Consider the following 21,342-nt stretch of genomic DNA (forward strand, 5'->3'; position numbering starts at 1 on the left):
GATAAACAAAAATAGATCTAGAGATAGAGAAACACCGAACAGACCATCAAACCTCAGAGGGAAGGCAGGGGAGAAGGGGAGGGGAGTAAGAGATCAACTAAAGGACTTGTATGCATGCACGTTAGCATAACCAATGGACAGGGACACTGGGGAAGTTGGGCTTGTCCTTGGGGATGGGAGTGGCTGGGGAGGGGCCGATGGGGAAAAAGGAGACATATGTAATATTCTAAACAATAAAAAATAAACATAAAAATAAATAAAAGAGTATATTATATAATGAATTAATAGATACTGATGTTTTTTTTATCCAACTCTACCACTTACTATCTGTGAGTACTTTCATTTCCTCCTCTTCAAAATAGAGATGACACATGCCTCTAGGATTATCATGTTAAATACATTTTGCTGATAAACGCCTACTACATAGTAAGTGTAAATAAATGGTATCAAAGAACACATTCAGCACCAATGTTGCTAATTTATCTATTATTTGTCTATCATTCTATGCTCACCTTTCTATTTTATACCCTGGAATTCTGGAGCCAGGGTCTACAATCCCTATTTCCCAGAGACCCTTGCTTTGGCTTTGGGTTATTATCTGGCAATTAGAAGTGACTATATGTATTAATCTCAGTGTTGCCAATATGTTAAATCTCTAACTTTCTACTTTGTGACAATAGGCAATTCATAGGTGACTACCTAAGACAGGAATTGCCAACTCAAATGTCCACAAGGACAAAGGAGATAACATAAATGAATGAAGCCATTCATTAGATTAGGCTGGGCCACTGATATTAAGAAGTATATGGCTTATCTGGAATGGGAAGCTTCTATTCAGTGGTAGCCAATTGTTTACATATCAAATGCCTGCCAATTTCCAACATAATTTAGAAATCTAGATTTTTATGTGAAATTCCTTTGCTTTAAATAATGATTCAAATTTTTAAAAATCATTGTGTTGGTCAAAGAAAACACTCCAGCCTTTATTAATCTGTTTGCCACCATCCATTTGTGACTTCTAGCCTACTATTTCATTGTTATTTATTTCTTCTCTTGCAAATATCTAACACAAAGCCCAAACTCCTTAGACTGGGGTACAGATCTGGTTGGTTTTACCTTAGAGTTCAGACAACCTGGAAGATGCACAATTCCTTACCCTCAGCCTATGAGTTCCTTTTCCTGAAACTTTCTTTTCTCTGCATCTGTTCTAACCTGAAATTCTTCCCCTCTTCCCATTTCGTAATCCTTTTCACTCTTCAAAGCAAAGCTCTGGTGCCACTCCTCTATGAAAGCCCCTGGGAGTCCCCACCTGGACGCATCTCCCTCCTTGGTACCCCAGAGCCTTCTGCCTTGTGCTCTAGCTATGTGAGTCCATATCTTACCTCCTCACCTAAACTACCACAAGCTCCCTGAGAATAGGAACTGTGTCTTCATCTTTATGCCCTCCTGAGCTTTGCATGTATAAATTATCCAGTCTACATTTGCTGAATGAATGAGCTCAGAGGTAACTGTGTAGACACTCACTTGGCAGTATGACAGCAGGTGGCATAGTAGAAAGTGCATAGAGATTTGATCTTGACACCTATTAGCCATGGGGCCAATGTAGGCATGTTGCTTTTCCTTTCTGAATATCAAATTCCCCGAATGCCCACCTCAGGTTTGTTGAACATAAAGGATTTAACATGTAAAATACTTTGCATAATTCTCAGAGCACCCAGTGTGTGCATACACAGATATGTCTATGTTTCTAGCAACTTCTGTTCTATGCATAATATTCCCAAACAACTTCATGAGACAAACATGTAGACAGATCTTCCTTCAACCAAGCAGGAAGAATGAAAAATTCCAGTAGAATTCCATGAAGTTTCCTTGGAATTACAAATTATCTTTTTTCATGAGATTCCTACATTTTTTCCATGTCAAGTTTTTTTTTTTAATCCATTACCATATTAGCCTATGAGATCCAAACTAAAAAAATGAAGATACAAAGAGAGACCGAGTTTGTTGGTAATCTCATGAGGCACATTGCCTTGAAATATTTATGTCCAGCCCATGCTTGCTTTCTCATTGATGACAGCAAGGATCTGTTCCTGGATCATATGAAATATTTCAGGGAGACATGTGATTGTGACCTCTGAGTGCCAGGCTGACTTTCACAATTCATAGGCCAGCTTTGGGGAAAGCAGCCTTTGATCATCTCAGCTGGGGGGACTTTCCTAGGAGTGCTTACTGAAGACTGTGCACACGCTGTCACTTTGCCCACCCACTGTCAGCCCAACGCAAGGTAGTGGCACATGGTCTCTTCTGACTCACACGAGTGGTGCTTAAAGATTAGTTTATTTCTCTAAAAGTCTAGCTCCCTCCATAATGACTTGTCAGAGGGCAGTCCCCATCACTTAGTCGTCAAAGGAGCACCACACCAAGATCAAAGCAGCTGTAGAAATGGAAGGGAAATATTAGGATAACAAAAAAAGTGAAAGAAGAAGAAAGAACAAAAGAGGGAAGAGTGTGAAGTGGGATGCGATTGTAGCATTACTCTTGGGGATCCCCTTCCACTTGCTTGTGTCTATTAAACCATCACAGCCACGCATCTCATGTACCTAAGATCTATGGGCAACCTGGGGTCCCAGGGCAAGTTGTGCTGCGTATTCCCAAAAAAAGGCCAGTAAACTTTCAGGGGTTCAGCCACGACCGTGGTCTCTGAGCTCTGTATACATATTTCACACTGGGTTCTGTTTGGCCACTGCCTGGCTTCCCAGCTGTGCTGATTGCTCAGTGGGGACCGCCATGTCTGTTTTCCAAAGGAATTTAATAAATTAACTATGAACAAAGTCTCCTAGACATGACATAGATTCACACATGCTGTGTCATGCCAAGGAGAAGCTTGTCAGCTTGCTGTTTTCACAGATACAAAAAGAAAATTCCCAGGACCCACCAAATGGATGGAAGTACAACTATGTTTAGAAAAGGAGGCAGGAGACGAGGTGAGGAAACAGGGCAGCTCCGCAGCCAAGAGGAAAACGCCCCAAATACCCACATTTACTGGGTCACAAAGGCAGTTAATTAGTGATAGAAAGAACGCTTATTTTAAGTAAATCCTCACAGATTAGTAAAACATCTATACACATGTATACAGAGATATATGCAATAATTTAAAACCAAACAGTGAAAGTGCAATGATCAAACACACTGCATGGTCCCAAAGTCTGTGGTTGGTGTTTTATGTACATGACCTCATTTTAATTCATATGGTGATCCAGGAAAGAACATGTTAAATCATAAACGTAGTGTAGAGGGGAGGGTTGAGAAGTAAGGCTCAAAAAGAAGTTAAAGTATGATCAACAGAAAAAGTCAAAGATTTTATCACTCCATTTATGTGAAAAATCCAGAATAGGTAAATCCACAGAGCTGAGAAACAGATTAGTGGTTTCACGGGGTATAGGGAATGGGGAATAATAGCTTAGTGGGTCCAGGTTTCCTTTGGGGGTGGTGAAATGTTTTGGAACTAGATAGAAGTAATGGCTACATGATATTGTGTATGTACTAAATGCCACTGAATAGTACAATTTAAAATGATTAATTTTATGTTACATAAATGTTACTCCAATAAAAAAAGAAGTTAAATAAGTTTTGTCTAAAGTTACACAACTACTAAGTGGTAGAGACTAGATTGAAACCCAGGTTTGGCTAAATCAGGTCCAGGATAGTCTGTAAATTTATTAGTGTTTAAAACCAAACTGTGAAAGTATAATGATCAAACACACTGCATGGTCCCAAGAACCATGGTATAGATATAGAACTAACTGTATTTCCAAATATACAGTGTTCTCTTTTTCACTCTGGCTTGGCATGTGCTGCTTCTTCCATCTTCTTTTTCTGTTTACCGGCCCCAATCTTTTTCCTGATTACCTGCTAACCCTTCAGGATTCCTCTTGCACCACTATGACCACACCAGATGGTTGCAAATATTACTCATTGTGCTGTATATAAGGCCTGATTTATTTGAGAAACAAAAAAAGTTTTGCCATGATGCTTAAATATAAGAACAGTGCTGGTGAGGCACTTTTAGCAAAGAAGAGCAAAGTTAAAGGGGGAATAAATGGTGATGGAAGGACATGTGACTTGGGGTGGTGAGCACACAATACAATATACAGATGCTGTATTATAGAATTGTACACCTGAAACCTATACAATTTTATTAACCAATGTCACCCAATAAACTCAATAAAAAATAAACAAATTAAACTCCTGAAAAATAAAGAGCAAAGTTAAATGTCTTAACTAAAATAAAGAAACAAGGTAGCCCTGCCAGTGTTGCTCAGGAGGTCCCAGTCAGGGCACATGCCCGGGTTGCAGGCGCAAACCCCAATAGGGGATGTGTTGGAGGCAATTAAGCAATATTTTTCTCTCATCAATATTTCTCTCTCTCTCCTTTACTCTTTCTCTAAAATCAATAAAAACATATTTTAAAAAGAACCAATGTAATATTGTTCATTGAAAATATCTCTTGCTGGTGGGAGATCATTTTTATATGTTTTTGCAGTTTTATCTTTTTTTCCCAAATTTTTATACCAAATATGAATAAACACTGGATTCATAAAAATATTTCTTAAAATCTATCAACTTTAGTAAATTAATAGTACATAATATTCTTTAACATTGTCATTAACCCCACCCTCAGTGCCCTTTCATTGTTATTCTCAAACAGCATCACTGCAAACACAAGAGAAAAAACCCCACTATTTTGCTTTATTGCATTTCTCTTTAAGTTAAAATCTAGTACTTTAACAATTTTTCTTCTTTTTTTAACCTTAAAGGTAAAAATATTTAATTTGTTCATCTTGAAATCATATAAAAATATATTTTAGCTTCCTTGTGGGTTTAAAAGGCTTTGTAAACTGGATTGAAATCCAGCCACCACTTATAACTTGCTTGTGTGGATAGCTATGTGCCCTAATCTCAATCCCCGCAAGAAGAAAAGCTCTGAATATAATCCTCTCGAGTTGGGAACTGCCTGTCCATCTCTCCTCTCACAGAGCCACCAGTGTCAATTCATTTATCCATGCCAAGTTTTTGACGGTCAGTGACAGGCATGACTTTCTCCATGGTTCAGATGGGGAAACCAAGGTCAGAGGGGTTAAATAATGTACATGTATGGAAGCCTTACAACTAATCATTGCCAAGTTTAACTCTCAATCAGTCAGAAGGGTTGGATTCCAATCAAAAATTTAAAATAACCAGTGTGGGGAGTGACATTTCTTTTGTTTTGAAGGAGAATCAGAAGCATCTTCCACATAGTAATATCCTAGAAGCCTAGTCCTCTGGACCTGTTGATGGTATGGCACTTTCTAGCCATCATAGGTCATTTGGGCCCAAGTGACTTCACTGTTATCACAGAACACTGATGTCTGAAGGCCAGGAATGGTTTTCCGAGAAGCAAGGGATGGCGGGAAATTACAGATAAACTGGCTAGAGATCATAGATGGCATTGTATTGTTCATGGAGAAACTGCATAGCCACAGTTTATATTGTGCATAAACCCCTTGATTTGGCACAAATAAAATTTTTATTTATGATAATAAACCTTTAAATGAGAAAGACAGTATGTTTTTGTTCTATTTACATTGAAGCATACTAACATTGTACTCTATTCTACAAGTTGTGGATAGCAAGAATGTTCAAGGGGTTCAGCCTATTTTTTAAGCTGTCATTAGAAATGATTAATATTTAAAAGAAATCAATAAAAATTGTATTTGAAAAAAATCAATATTTAAGCAAAAGCATTACAAATCACATGGCTAACATTGACACCCTTCATATATTAAAAAGGTTTGTTTTCCTCTGGCATGTGGGCAATGCTACAGCTGTATGAAGCAAGATTTTAAAGTGGTGATATATTAGTATGAGCCATAGGGATAAATCATTGTGAAAATCAACTGCAGTCCTTTAAGAGAAAGAAAAACATTGGAGTAAATGCCAACAAATATTAAATCTCACTGTCAAATATATATTAAATGTAAGTACATATGGATTTGTACATATATCTGTCTCTAGTAATCTTTCTTCCACCCCTTCTTGCTCACACAGTAGCTGTGTCAAAAAAGAAGACACGTTTATTTAAAATGGTAAATATAGTTGTGTTTCATTTCAGTTGTGACAGATAAAAAGAATAACAGCATCTCTAAATTCAGAGCCAGCATAAATTACAATCCCAAAGGATTCTCCAAACAAACATACACTCTTTATAACTAGTTATACCTTTGTCTTCAATTCACTGTAGGATTCTCTATCCTGGTGATTTGGACTAGACCATGCATGAATCTCGCAGGCTCTTCTTGTCCCTTCAAGCATTAGTATCCCCCACAGTGGGTCCCTATCTAGTTCACACTTGGCTTTTCAAGAACAGCCCAATCTCATTCCAAGAGAGATGCTACCCTAGCCATGTCATGCTACTAGTATGCTAGCTGCATGTGACCCAAGAAAAACAATGGAAGAGAACATTTGCATAAGTATTCTTGTATTTATAATTCTTTTACTACACTTCCCATTTTAAGATCCCTCCTATCCTTTCACTCAGGTACTTTTCCAACCTCATGTCATTCCACACTTCCCTGTGTTCTCACTGTTTTAACCAAACAGGCCATGACATACAGAGAAACAATTCTCTGTAGCTTGCACAAGAGCTGACCCATCTGCTATCTCGGTGACATGTGGTCCTAGCTCTGAGGTCTACGAAACCAAATTTCTCAAGCATTAGTAATATACAGTGTTACTGTTCCTATACTTAAATACTTCTGACAATTAAATGTTATCTCTATTAACAAGGGCCTAACTCTTGAAAAAATGTGCTAAAATATATACACACTTTAAAGAATATTTAAACATACTTCACTATGATAGAGATTTTATTTTATTTTTTTGCCCGCGGCCCACGTGACTGCACCCCCTCCCCCGCGCGTCTACCTGATAGAGATTTTATTACCCTATATAATAAAAGGCTAATATGCAAATCTACCAAACAGCTAAACGACTGGTCGCTATGATGCGCATTGACCACCAGGGGGCAGAATGCTCAATGCAGGAGCTGCCCCCTGGTGGACAGTGAGCTCCCACAGGGGGGAGCACCGCTCAGCCAGAAGCAGGGCTCACAGCTGAAGAGCGCAGTGGCAGTGGTGGAGGAGCCTCTCCCACTTCCATGGCAGTGCTAAGGATGTCTGACCCACTGATGGCTCCCTGACTGCAGGAGGGTGCAGGCTGCGCTAAGGGACCTCCCCCACCCCCACCCCCACCCCTGAGTGCATGACTCTCATGCACCAGGCCTCTAGTAATTGAATAGTTATACAGGAAGAATAAAGAGATTGGAACAAAGTACAGTATGAATAAAAAGTTATAAATTGCTTAACATTTTGTTAAGTTGATTTCTAGAAGAGGGTTTTATATTTTCTAGGATTTTGTTTTTGTTTTTTTTTCATTCTGAAGCTAGTTAACTTCCTGCCAGATATTACACACAATTGAGTTAAGCCAATCTCTTCTTAGTCAGAAATTAATCTTTGAGCCATTCAAATGGCTCATTCAAATGGACTAGTTTTCTAAGAATTTGTATGATGTATAATGTAAAGTTGGTTGAATGCGCTCCTTTGTCATGAAAATATGATAAATGACTCCTGAAATATTTTTGGATCAACACTGCTTAAAGTCTACTAAAAACCATGTGGACTGAGATTTTTCCCCCTCAAGAAGCAAAATCAGATGAATCAAATCTTTCAGAGAGCAGAGGTTCTTTCCACATCATTTCATACCCAGAATTAAATACAATTTATTTACATTGTCCGTCCATGTTCCATGCAACATCTTACTGCTATGTTAATTTCACTCATTAATGCATAATTAATTCATGCACATACTGAGGGCCTAAAATGTGTCTTAATAAGAAGACACATACTTGAAGAGATAACTGGAACAATAACAGAGCAAAATGGCAGAAAAATCAGAAGCTACTTTGGGAGCAGAGGGATGAGGTATTTAATTCATCCTGGAGAGAGATATTAGGGAAGCCTTTTAAAAGGGAGACACCTGGTATTCATTTCAAAGGTTGATGAAGAAGGGGCAGAGGAAGCATTAGCTGAAGTATAGATGTGAGACTCAGCCTACTCTGTGCTAGAGCAATTTTGTGTTGTTAGGACACCAGTTTCAAGGCAAAGAACTATAGCAGATGAGGCTGGAGTGATAAACCAGGATCAGAGTACGAGGGACTGCTTAACCACGCTAAGGATCTTGGATTATATCCTGCAGGTAATGTGAAGTCACCAAAAAATTTTAATTAAGGGAGCATCATGGCCAGATTTGCTTGTGTAAAAGAATGGGATGTGAGGCAGAAAAAACTAGATTAGGAGAGATTCAAAAAGGTGGTAGTAATTCAAGTATAGATATAGGGAGAGTCAAAGCCTGGACAGAAGCAATAGTTTAAGTACATGGGGTGGATTAAAGAAACATTTAAGCTCTAAAATTTGCAAGATTTAGTGAGTAATGAAAAAGGGGTGTCAGGTTGGAAGGTGAGGAAAAGGGCACAGTAAAAAATGATAGGTTTCTAACTTGGGTGACTACTTTTGTCCCTCAAATAGAGAATCCATTGCAGGAGACAGGTTTAGGGAACAGATGTATATTTCTATCAGTTTGAATTCTGAACAGTAGAAATTATATAGAGAGCATCTCACAACCCAAAGCAGTTAACTATAGGAACTTGGAACAGCAGAAAGTCTGGGCTAGAGATAAGATCGTGGAAATGATCAATGTTATAATAGTATTTTAAAATACAAAAGTAAATGAGATCCAATCATCTACTTCACTTTGAAAATGAAAATAGAGTTTTGGTACCATAAACACAGTCACCAGGGGTTGTTACTTTATCTGACCTTTTAGAAAACTCCTTGGGACTGGAAAATATCAGGAACATTTCTCCTTTTTGATAAGAATATTTTGGTGAATGTATTTCAAGTTGCTTATCATGACCTGTTAGTAGACTGTGAAATTAATTTTGTTACATATTGGCATATATTTGAAATAATATCCCAATGTGATATTATTTGGCTTTAAGTACAGTTTCCTGTGATTTCAAAAAAGTAGGTGAGCTCTATTAAAAATATGGTATAACAAGAAAAAAAGCATTAGATGAAGCACTGAGATACATTTTAAAAAGTGTTGGAGAAACAAGAAGTGTCCACAAACCAATTTGAGGAGTAATCAGAGTTACAAGGAGACAGGGCTGTCCTCAAAGACTAGGATGGCAAAGTTTCAAGACTCCCCCAAACTCTACAAAATCCTCACCTCCAAAATCTCATGGGAGACATTGCTACAAATGGTCAAAAAGTAAATATCTGTTTTCATTTCCTCTTCCTTTGTCAACCTCCCTTTGACCTGCATTTTATACTTTTAATGCAGGTAAATTTTATTTTGTTTTAAGTTTAGAACTTTGCAACTCTACGGACAAATAAACATTGTAAAACTAAGATAAGAAATCATGGTCTTAGACATGGGTTTTCCTCTGACCGTGAAGGAATTGAGAAAAAGCATCTTTCTTATTACTAACTTATCAGAGAATTTGATTTAATTTTGGGTAAAGGAATAATCTCAATAAAAGAAGATTTAAAAATACAGAAATTTACTTTCCTCTCTCTTGATCAAGAAGTTCAGAGAGAAACGACCCAGGGCACTCCACAGTGGCAATGACCCAAGCCCCACTGGATGTGACTTTTTTCCTCAAGGTCACCCATTATCCAATATGGTGGCAGGTGCAGGGAAGGGAGAAATAGGGTACATCCCTTTAAGGACACTTCCCAGAAATTCCATTACACTTACCTCCCATTGACCAGTCCTTAGTCATATGACCACACCTAGCTGGAAAAGAAGATGGAAGATACCATCTTTATTCTGGGCTGTTCTGTGCCATGCGATAAATTCTATATACCCCAAGAGAGTCCAAGAGATTCTAAAATCACAATGATCCAAATAAAAATAGTCCTCTGCCCAGGGTGTTCTATCATTTCAGTTTTCCTGGGACTGAGAGGTTTCTTGGTCCTAAAAGTGGGAAAGTTCTGAGTAAACACGGGTTAGATATCACCCTACTTTTGACATAGTAAAAGGGATTATATACTTATTTTCATCATTACTGCCAATCCTAAGACCATGTTCGAAATACATTTTTAAAATACAGCCTTCCCAGCCTAAAGTTGACTTATGAAAATGTCCGATAGAAAATCTCCATCTTTAAAGGCAGATTTCATTTCTCTAAATAGTCAAAACTCATTTGGACATTATGCTAAGTTAAATAAGCCAGTTAATGAAAGAAAACTACCACATGATCTCACTCATTTATGGATAATAAAGACCATTATAAACTTATGAACAAAAATAGACACAGAGGCAGAGCAGCATCAAACAGACTGTCAAACTACAGCGGGAAGGCCGGGAGGGTGGAGGGTAGGGGGGTAAGAGATCAACCGAAGGACTTGTATGCATGCATATGAGCATAACCAATGGACACAAGACCCTGGCGGGTAGGGGAGGCTGGGGGAAGGTCAAGGGGGAAAAAAAAGGAGACAAATGTAATACTCTTTGTAATACTTTAAGCAATAAAACAAAATTAAAATAAAAACTCATTTTGAGACAAGTCTGATAAAGAACAAGCAAGAAAATACCCTGACAATAAACTCAAAACATGTTTCAGGAAATATTTTAAGCAGTTGATAATATTGTTGAAATAACACTTGAGTTCTCTGATGGGACTTCTTGAAATGAAATAATTACCAGGGAAAATGCCTTGCTAATTTATAGGCACAATCCACATATCTTTAAAAATCAATGTACCTTAATTAACATTAATTAACAAAAGGCCCCAAATATTAATACAATTATATTTAATTCCTCTGAAAAGTAAAATTTTTCTCAAGCTTATCTATATTATGAATGTTTAAAAAGGCATTTCAATATTCAGTAAACCTGCATTATGTTTTAATTGTGAATCAAAACCAATATTGTCTAAGAGATCTTTTCCCATTACAACCTCTGGAGTTGTCCTTAGCTGCTTTGGTAACTAATTACCCCAGCCAAAGAGAGCTCTACAGGTGGGGAGGTCATTCTGATGGCTTCTCTAATCACAGCACCTGCACAGCCTGCAGTGTTCTGGGCTTCTCTTCAGCCATGAAGGGAGCGGACGCCTGGGACCCACTCCAACTTAATCTTTACTTGTCAAATCTGGACCATATTTTATTTCACAGATTCAGAAGCAATATCTCAAAACACTTGCTATGGGGGAGGACCTCCAGATTTGAGCGGAGTAGGGCAATTTAATAGGACATTTCAATCAGGCCTCAGATTTGTACTATTAATGGAGAAAGCAAATGAAAACAAGTCCCCCCAGAAAAGAAGTAGCTGTGAGTCAGCATTTTAGACCTTCCAGTGCTGACGAGTTTGTTGTTTTTATTGACAGGTAGGCAGAGAAAAATCATCCTACTACTGAGAGAGGAAAATGTATTTTATCACTCTTATCATGTGTAAATACAAACTTCTTACAGAATGAAAACATGAGAAACTAATAAGTCACTATTTGGCAAAGGAAGAGGAGGCAACATTTAGGCCTGGAATGATTTGCTCTAAACTAAATTTCACCTTGTATTCTGCTTTGTGTTAGATGTATTTGATTCTGTTTAGCTTGTTCTATTTACCAAAAAATAAATGAAGATCTCTGACCTGACGTCATAGTTTTTATGGTGTGCCCTGATCCACCTCATAAATAGGAGTTTTGTTATTTTTTGTTTGGTTTTTATTGGAGTCAGTGTGATGAATACTAGAAGAATAAAAAGCTCTGGCAACCATTTTCCTTGAGGCATAGGGAAGGTGCTTTCTACTTTGTCTATCACCTTGAATCTACCACAACACTAATTGAGATATTATCTCCCATTGTTTACATCTGTTCACATAAGCTATATATATATATATATGATTATCATTTATAGTTCATAATTTGTAAAGTGCTTTCTAAATCAAAATCCCATTTTACCTTCCCCCAAACCCTTTTAGAGTAATATTATTTTCCTATTTTACAGACAAAGAAAGTGAGGTATAGAACGTTTAAGGATATTTCTGGAGATCTCACAGCCAAGAAGTAGCTAAAAATTTACTTCTTCTGAGCCTAAATAAATCCTCTTTCCTCAATGTCAAAGATTCTACTTGAAAAATTACCAGAATTTCTTCATGCTGCTCATCAGAAGATAGAAATAAAACCAGCATCATATCCTTCTCGGTTAATGTCAGAAAGATACACTAAATATCAATATTCTTCAGCCAAGGGCTGCAGGAGCCAGAATATAAAAAATGAACACACACATGCACGCATACTCACGATACACACAAAAACAAAAGGAAGCAGACAGTCGACTCTCATAAAGTACATGTGATGGAATCTATAAATCCTTTCCACACACACAAAAAAGCATGTGCCTGCATATAAACATTGACAGACAATTTCTGGGAATTTACTGACCTCCCTTAGATCATCTGTAGACAACTGCAGATAGGATCTCTATTGCACCGGAACATTGTAGTTGCTGTGGTCATCTAAATCTATTTATTTTACCAGTATGCCAAATAGGCACTTTCTAGTTATTTTACTGGGCTTCTCAGTAGCATTAGACCCTGGTTTCCCTGCCTTCATTCTTGAAACATTTTTCTTCTTTGGCTTGTGTGACATTAAAATTTTCCTGCTACTTCTCTGGATGTTCCTTCTGTTTCCCAGCTCATCTCTTTCTACCTGGCCCCCGGATGTTGGGAATTTCTGAGGGCTCTTGTCAATCTTTAATCTCTCCCTCAATGATATTATTAATGCCTGAGGCTAATTATCAGCATAGATAGATGACTTCCAAATTTCCAGTAAATATCTTCCCAGCCCAGATCATTTTCATGCATTCCAACTGCTTAATCAATATCCTCTTAGATGTCTCAATGCCATATCAATTTGTATCTGTCCAAAAGTCAACTACTGTTGTAACTACAACTTAGTTCCTCTTGTGCATTTATTCTACCTCAGTGGCTGGCTTCAGATTCCTTCCAGTTTTACAGACAAGAAATCCAATAGTTGTGTGTGAACAACTTTTTACAATGATCCTCAATCTAAGTCTCTGTTCTATCTCCCAAATTAAGTTTGCCTATGGTATGAGGTTATAATTTTTTCCAACAATTATCCAGATTTTTCAGTGCCAATTTATTGAAACAATTTTCCTTTGTCATTACATTTCTTTAATGCTTTTGTTGAAAATATATTAGCCATACAAGTATATAACTATTTTTTAAATCTCTACTCTAGTCAATTAAAATATTTGACTATCCTTATGCCATTACCATGCTGTCTTCATGACTCTATAGTAAGTCCTAAAATTAGACACTATAAATTTTCCTTTTCTTTTTGGTTTTCAAGATTATTTTGGCTATTCTAGATCTTTTATTTTCAAGCTTCAAATTTGACTTGCCAACTATTTAAAGAAGACATGTTGGGATTTTGACCGAAACTGAGTTAAGTCTATAGCTCAAGCTGTGGAAAATTGACCTTTTAGTAACCATTAGTCTTTCAATCTGTGAGCATGGTTTTTCTACAGAATGTGTCTTTCTTACCCAACTTGAAAAATATCTTTTAGTTTTTAATAATTTGGTTATGATATACCTCAGTATGGTTTTCTTGATATTTATCCTGCTTGAGCTTTGTTTTTAAATGTATGTATTATTTCTTACCATATTTGAAAATTTTCCTCTTTTTCTGGGACTTCATTGACTGAAGATTTGTTTGCATGTTTGTTCTCAATATTTTCTTTCTGTTTTAATTAGACACTTTTTTATTGCTATATCCTAAAGTTCATTCACTGATGCTCATTTCCTCTCCTACCCAACTTTATGTAAATTCCATCCAATAAAATCTTATTTTCAGATACTTTATTTTTAATTTATAGCATTTCCATTTATTTCTCTTTGAGAGTTTCCATTTGTTTTCTTAAATATCCCATATCCTCACAATTACATCTCTCTTTTTTTATTTTTTGTTATTGCTTAAAGTATTACAAAGGGTATTACATATGTGTCCATTTTTCCCCCCGCCCTAGACAGTCCCCTAGCCTCCCGTATCCCCCAGTGTCTTATGTCCATTGGTTATGCTTATATGCAGGCATACAAGTCCTTTGGTTGGTCTCTTACCCCCCTACATCTCTCTTTTATTCTCTAAACTCTTTAACATTTTTGCAATAATTGTTTTAAGGTCTTGTCTGCTAATTTAAATAACTGGGTTATCTACAGGTTTTATTCTGTTGACTATATTTGCTTTTGATTATGAGTCACACTTTCTTGCTTTTTCACATATCTTGTAGTTTTTAGAACACAATACAGTAAAAACTGACATGTAATATTTTTATTTTTCTTATTTTCCAAAGGATATAAGTCACCTTCTCTATAGCTGAAATCAAGTTTATCTGGGACTGGACTTTAGCTATCATTAGATTGAGTTCACCTCTGGTTAGCCCAACTTCCAACATCCCATGTCAAAATTAACTTTTTTATCTGGTCAATATTTTAGCTGGGATGAATTTGGGCTCTACTTTTAGATACTTTGGGTTCTCTTTTGATTCAACTTAAGAAAGTCATAGACTTCAAACACCAAGAATATGCATAAGTCTTTGATTTCTCTCCATTTTCCAGATCTTTACTCATTGCTACTTTGTTGGCAAAATTTGTGGTAGAGAGAAAATTTTCCGGTTAAGCAATTTGTGGGGTTTTTTTTGTATTTGTGACTTTTTTAGATTTTAATCTGTTTCCCTGACCCACTTTTTCAATTAAGGCTTGTCTGATTTCTCTTTAGCCCTGCAGGGTCTGTCTGTGTGTATCAGGCTCGGTCTTCTACTCACCTTCCCAAGACCAGGAAATTGCCCCCGGGTATAGAAGCTACCACAGTTTTCTACTCACCTGTGCAAATCTTGTTTCCTTCTGGAATTCACTTCATTGGGGCTGCCTTTTTCCACTGCTCCTTGCTAGTCCCATAGAAAAACTTGGTTCTTATCTCTTCCTGTGGGTTTTGTGTAGCTACTGTGACATTAAAGGTCTTTCACATTTTTCTACATCCTAACTGGTAGTGGAACCTCAAGGTCATGTCTTTCTTTGCTCCTGATTAAATCTCTAGTGCTTAATATAGTGTTAGAAACACATGAAGCTCTCTAAAATATCTGTAGACCTTAAATAAAAATAGAATGAAAATTATTTAAATATGTGGAGCAAATAAAACATGATATCCACAATTTATGGGATAAAATAATAAATGATAGCACAGAACTAAGATATTTTAAGTGATTTTTTTAAAAAACAAGCGTATTGTTGTCATTGAAAAGTCAAGCAGTGCTTGGTGACAGTATTAGTGACCTGGTACTATTCCTAGATCAGAGCAAGTAGGTTGTTGGGGGAACTTTCTCAGGGAACTACTTTGGATATGGAGATAAAAATATAGGTCTTAAGAAAAATGGCAATTATCTTTTAAGTCCAGCAGTCTAAGAAATGAACATCATGAGGGAGACATCCCCAATGAAGCATTTATCTGCCTAAGGACTCAAAGCTCTGCACTAATTTGACCTTTGCTGACAAAACAAGGTTATAATATCTGGGCTTGTGCTTTGTTCCTTGTCTCGCCTAAGCCCCAGCTCTTCTATGTCTATCCCATTTGCTTAGAAAGCTGAAAACTTTTAGGGTTGAATCTGAAGTTTGGGAGAGGGCGGACCTTGCAAGTGAACATCAAATGTCCCCATGCCGCGTGCAAAGAAAGTCTGTAAAGTCTGGGAATCAGGCCAAGGCTGGCATCTCACTGTGCACATGGGAAAGGAGTTAACCTACTGGTAGCAATGCATGGACTTATACTCCTTATTCCAAAACTCCTCAGGCCTCCAAATCTAGAAAACACATGTGGATTAAAATAATAAAAGAAATTCAGTCTTTCCATTACACATTTTTCCAAATTATTTTATTAAATTGAGAGTAACTTCATTTTTAAATACCCACTAGCAAGAAATGGTATAGAATATGATACTATCAAATAGTGTTGAAGTACCCATTTCTCTCCCACTTACAGATTTGCCACATGTCCTGACCCCCCAAAAGGCAAATTATGAGTGACTCTGAGCCAGCAAAGAGTCTAATGGCCCATGTTAGGTCCCTTCTCCACTAGTGCCAATGATGTTACTTTAATACTAAAATGCTCATTTCAATAGCATTGTGTTGGAGTTGATGTTGTTATGCTGACATTGGCATCATTTTGTTGGCATTAAGCCTGTTGGCCTACTTCCTCCATAGGCAATCATTGTTGCATCTAAAGGATTTATTCAATACTTGTTTCAGTGTATTTCTCTGCTGGATCTGATCCTTAAGGTCTGATAATGTGGCATTCAATGACACAAATAGTGAAATAAACTTCCATTAAGTACATATGTATGTGGAGAAGGAAATATGTTTATTGCAAAGGGATGGTTGACAGTGGTTCTCAACCTGTGGGTCGCGACCCCTTTGGTGGTCGAACGACCCTTTCACAGGGGTCGCCTAAGACCATCCTGCATATCAGATATTTACATTACGATTCATAACAGTAGCTACATTACAGTTATGAAGTAGCAACGAAAATAATTTGATGGCTGGGTCACAACATGAGGAACTGTATTTAAAGGGCCAGAAGGTTGAGAACCACTGTTTGAATAGATCATTGTGGAAGGAATGGGGCCAAAGGAAATTTATATTCTTCCAATGGGCCCAGAAAGTATTCTCTAAGGCAGTGTTAGAAAGATATAGAAATTCTAAACAAAAAAAAGGGAAAGGAGCGGACAGTCTACAAAATATTTATACACAGTGTCTGTAGATTCAAATTACATTTTCAAAATGAAATCTATTTTAATAAACACTGCCTTTATAATATTCAAAGTGTGCTCTGAAAAAAAAGCACTAGTAAGAGAAAAAAAACTAGCCACATAATGGTAGAAAATATATACAAGACAGATATCTGACAAAGGACTTGTTTCTAAAATATACATACAATTCATAAAACTAAACAATAAGTAAACAAACAACCCAATCTAAAAAGGGTAAAAGGTCTGAAAAGACACAGCTTAAATTAAGATAGACAGATAAAAATAAGCACATGAAAAGATGCACAATATCATTAGAAAACTGCAAATTAAACAAGATACCACTACACATCTATTAAAATGCCCCCCCCCAAAATTGGCAATACCAAATGCTGACAAGGATGTGGAGTAACAAGAATTCTTACTCATTGCTGATAGAACTGCAAAATAGTGCAGCCACTTTGGAAGATATTTTCTCATTTTTTTACAAAGATAAACATACTCTTATCATACAATCCAGCAATCATGCTCCTAAGTATTTACCCAAATTTGTCTAAAATGTATATCCATACAAAAACCTGCACATGACTATTTACTTTATTCATGAATGCCACCAAAATTTCCTTTGGTAGGTGAATGAATAAACAAATTGTGGCACATCCATACAATGCTATTCAAAGTAGAAATGCGCTATCAAGCCACAAAAAAATATCATGGATAAACTTTAAATACATATTGCTAATTGAAAGGACTCTCTACTATATGATTCTAATTACATGATATTCTGGAAAAGGAAAAATTATACAGACAGTAAAATTATCAGTAGCTGCCCAGAGTGAAGGGAAACAAGAAGAGGGAAGAATATGTGAAGTGCAGGAAAACTTTAGAGTAGTGAAACTATTCTGTATGTCACTATAATAGTGGTACATGATGTTATGCATTTATTAAAACCTATAGTATGCTAAAGCACAAAAAGTGAACTGTAATGTGCATACATTTTAAACTTTATAGGAGGGCAGGGGGTCCCAGGAAAAATGAAGGTTTTTACAAGAGAATTTAAGTTTATAAAACAAGGTTGGGGAATAAGGTGATTACTTAAGTAACTTAGAAAATTAATGGAGTCAGTAAGATTAAAGGCAAATGGAACCGCATATAAATATAACCTAATTGATAAAGCTGTTTCCCAGAGAGGTATGGGTTAACAATTCAGATACTGTTAGACATACACATTGGAACTGAGTAAAATGGATAGAACATGGTGAAAGCCTTTTTTTTTTTTTACTCTTGTAAAAGGAATTTACAGATAAGAAAGGAGAAGAGGCTAGAATGATCCAGTTGCTACTGGATTAGAGTTGGAAAAATCAGTAAGCATTCATGTTTAATTTAATATACAGATCATTGCATATAGAAACATTTATATAATCAAGTTAATACACACACATATATTTTTATCTATAGGCTGAGAAAATCTAACAGAAACAACACCCAGTAGCAATAAGTACCCTTAGCACCCAGATCTTGGTTTCTAATACTATTCTCCAAGGAAAGAAACTAGTGTTCCTTGACAAAATGGCTGATTCTAGAACTGAAATAGGAAATACATAAGACTAGTGGCCCGGTGCACAAAATTTGTGCACTGGGGAGGGGTGTCCCTCAGCCCAGCTTGCACCTTCTCCAAACTGGGACCCCTTGGAGGATGTCTGACTGCCAGTTTAGGCTCGATCCCACAGGACATTCCTCTCACAATATAGGACTATTGGCTCCCAACTGCCAGCCTGCCTGATTGATCTTAACCACCTCTGCCTGCCAGCCTGATCACTCCCTAACCACTCCCCTGCCAGTCTGATCGACACCTAACTGGTCCCCTGCCAGCCCAATCACCCCCAACTGCCCTCCCCTGCCAGCCTGGTCACCCCCAACTGCCCTCCCCTGAAGGCCTGGTCTCCCACAACTTCCCTCCCCTGCTGGCCATCTTGTGGGGGTGGCCATCTTGTGACCACATGGAGGTGGCCATCTTTGACCACATGGGGGCGGACATCTTGTGTGAGGATGTGATGGTCAATTTGCGTATTGCCTCTTTATTAGATAGGATGAGCCTTGAACATCTTATAATGCTAGAAGTTTGCCCAAAAAAACAAACCAAATTATTGATGGGTGTCTACATATCAGGGGCACAGGAACCAACCAAAATAGCTCCCAAATGGCCAAATCTGGAACAATTTGAACAACAAAATAAAGCAGTATTGAATTATAACTCAAAGTATAATATAAATACCCATGTGTCTATAGTGACATATGTAAATGACCAAATAAATCAATAAATGGGGGAAAAGAGACAAGTCTCCCATGCAGAAAGATTCCAAATAAATTATGTAGAAACTCCACCCTAAAGTATGGGGGGCATAGCTTCCCCATGCTTTAAGTATGTGCCGTGCACAGTGACTTCCTTTCAGAATACAGTATGGAAAGAGGGTGAAAAAGAGTAATTTTTACAGTGAAGAAAATTGACAAACACTACTTCAGGCAGGTGATCAAGGTCAACATCGACAGTCATAAATAAAGTTCACAGTATGTGCTCTTGATGTGATGTGATGAAAATGCCACTTTACCACTGTAGTCTTCCTTTCTAAAATCCTTAACTGCAGTATAATCATGATAAAAGCTATCAGAAAATTTTCAATAGAGGGGCATCCTAGAATATACTCAACTAATACTCTTCAAAATTTTCAAGGTCATCAAAAACAAGGAAAGTCTGAGAAACTGTCATCGCCAAGAGGAGTGCAAAGAGCCATAACAAGTGAATGCAATGTGGTATTCTGGATGGATCTTAAGACAAAAAAAAAATTATGTAAAAACTAAGGAAATCTGAATAAACTGAGGATGTCAGGTAATAATAATTATTAATATTTATTCATTAATTGTAACAAATATACTATATGAATAGAAGATGTTAATAATAGAGGAAACTGTTGAGGAGGGGTAGTGTTATATATGGGATCTCTTTGTATTATCTGCTCAATTTTTTGTTAGTCTATAACTACTCTAAAAAACTAATGTCTATTAACAAAATATTTTAATTAGCTCTTTTATGTATTAACAAGAATTAGAAATTAAAATTTAAAATACAATATCATTTAAACAGCATCAAAAATATGAAACACTTGAAGACAAAACTAACAAAATACCTGAATGATGTATACACTGAAAACTAAAATACATAAGAGAATTCAAGAAGTCTGAAGGAAATGGAGATGTATTTTGTTCATGGAAGTTCAAATGTTGTTAACATGTCAATTTTCCCCAAATTGATAGAGATTCAATGGAATATAAGTCAAAATCTCAGCAGGTTTTTGTTTTGGTAGAAATTAAAAAGCTGACTCTTATAAATATACTAAAGGCCTGGTGCATGAGATTTGTGCACTCAGCCTGGCCTGTGCCCTCTCGCAGTCCAGGAGCCCTCGAGGGATGTCCTACTGATGGTTTAGGAAAGGCTCACAACACTGCTGCAGTGCTTGCCATTTGTGAGCCCGGCTTCTGTCTGAGCGGCTCTCCCCCTGTGGAGCACAATGACCACCAGGGGGCAGCTCCTGCATTGAGCATCTTCCCCCTGGTGGTCAGTGTGCATCATAGCAACTGGTCATTCCGCCATTCGGTTGATTGGCATATTAGCCGTTTATTATATAGGATTATGGAATTCAAAGTACCTGGCAAAGCCAAAACAATTTTGAAAAAGAAGAATGAAGTTGGAGGACTTATTTTAAGACTTATTATAAAACAACAGTATTGGATTAAGAAATAAGAGTCAATATAAAGGTTAATGGAATGGGATAGGGAGCCCAGAATTGAACCCACCGATGTACATAATCAGTTGATTTTTTAACAAAAATGCCATTGTAACTAAATTGAAAAAGGATATTCTTTTCAATAAATGGTGCTGGAACAATTGGCTAGCCATACCCCAAAGAAGAATATGATCTTTTATTTACACCTTGCACCATATACAAAATTTGATTCAAAATAGATCATAGACTTAATTGTTAGATGTAAAATAATTAAGTTTCTAGGAAAAAAATATTTATAATCGTGGTTTAGATAAAAGTATTATTAAAACAATGGAAATAAAGGAGAAAATAAACAAATGGGACTACATCAAAATAAAGAGCTTCTGCACAGCAAAAGAAACCGTCAATAAATAACAAGAGTGCCCACCTCATGGGAAAACATATTTTCCAACGATACATCCAATAAGGGGTTAACCTCCAAAACCTACAGGAACTCATATAACTTAACAAAAGGAAGATAAACAATCAAAAAATCAAAAAATGGGCAGAGGACCTAAATAGACACTTCTCCAAACATGAAAATTGGACATGCAAATGGCCAAGAGACATATGAAAAAATGTTCAACATCATTAATTATCTGAGAGATGCC

Source organism: Myotis davidii, unplaced genomic scaffold, assembly GCF_000327345.1.
Source record: "Myotis davidii unplaced genomic scaffold, ASM32734v1 scaffold420, whole genome shotgun sequence".
Taxonomy (NCBI): domain Eukaryota; kingdom Metazoa; phylum Chordata; class Mammalia; order Chiroptera; family Vespertilionidae; genus Myotis; species Myotis davidii.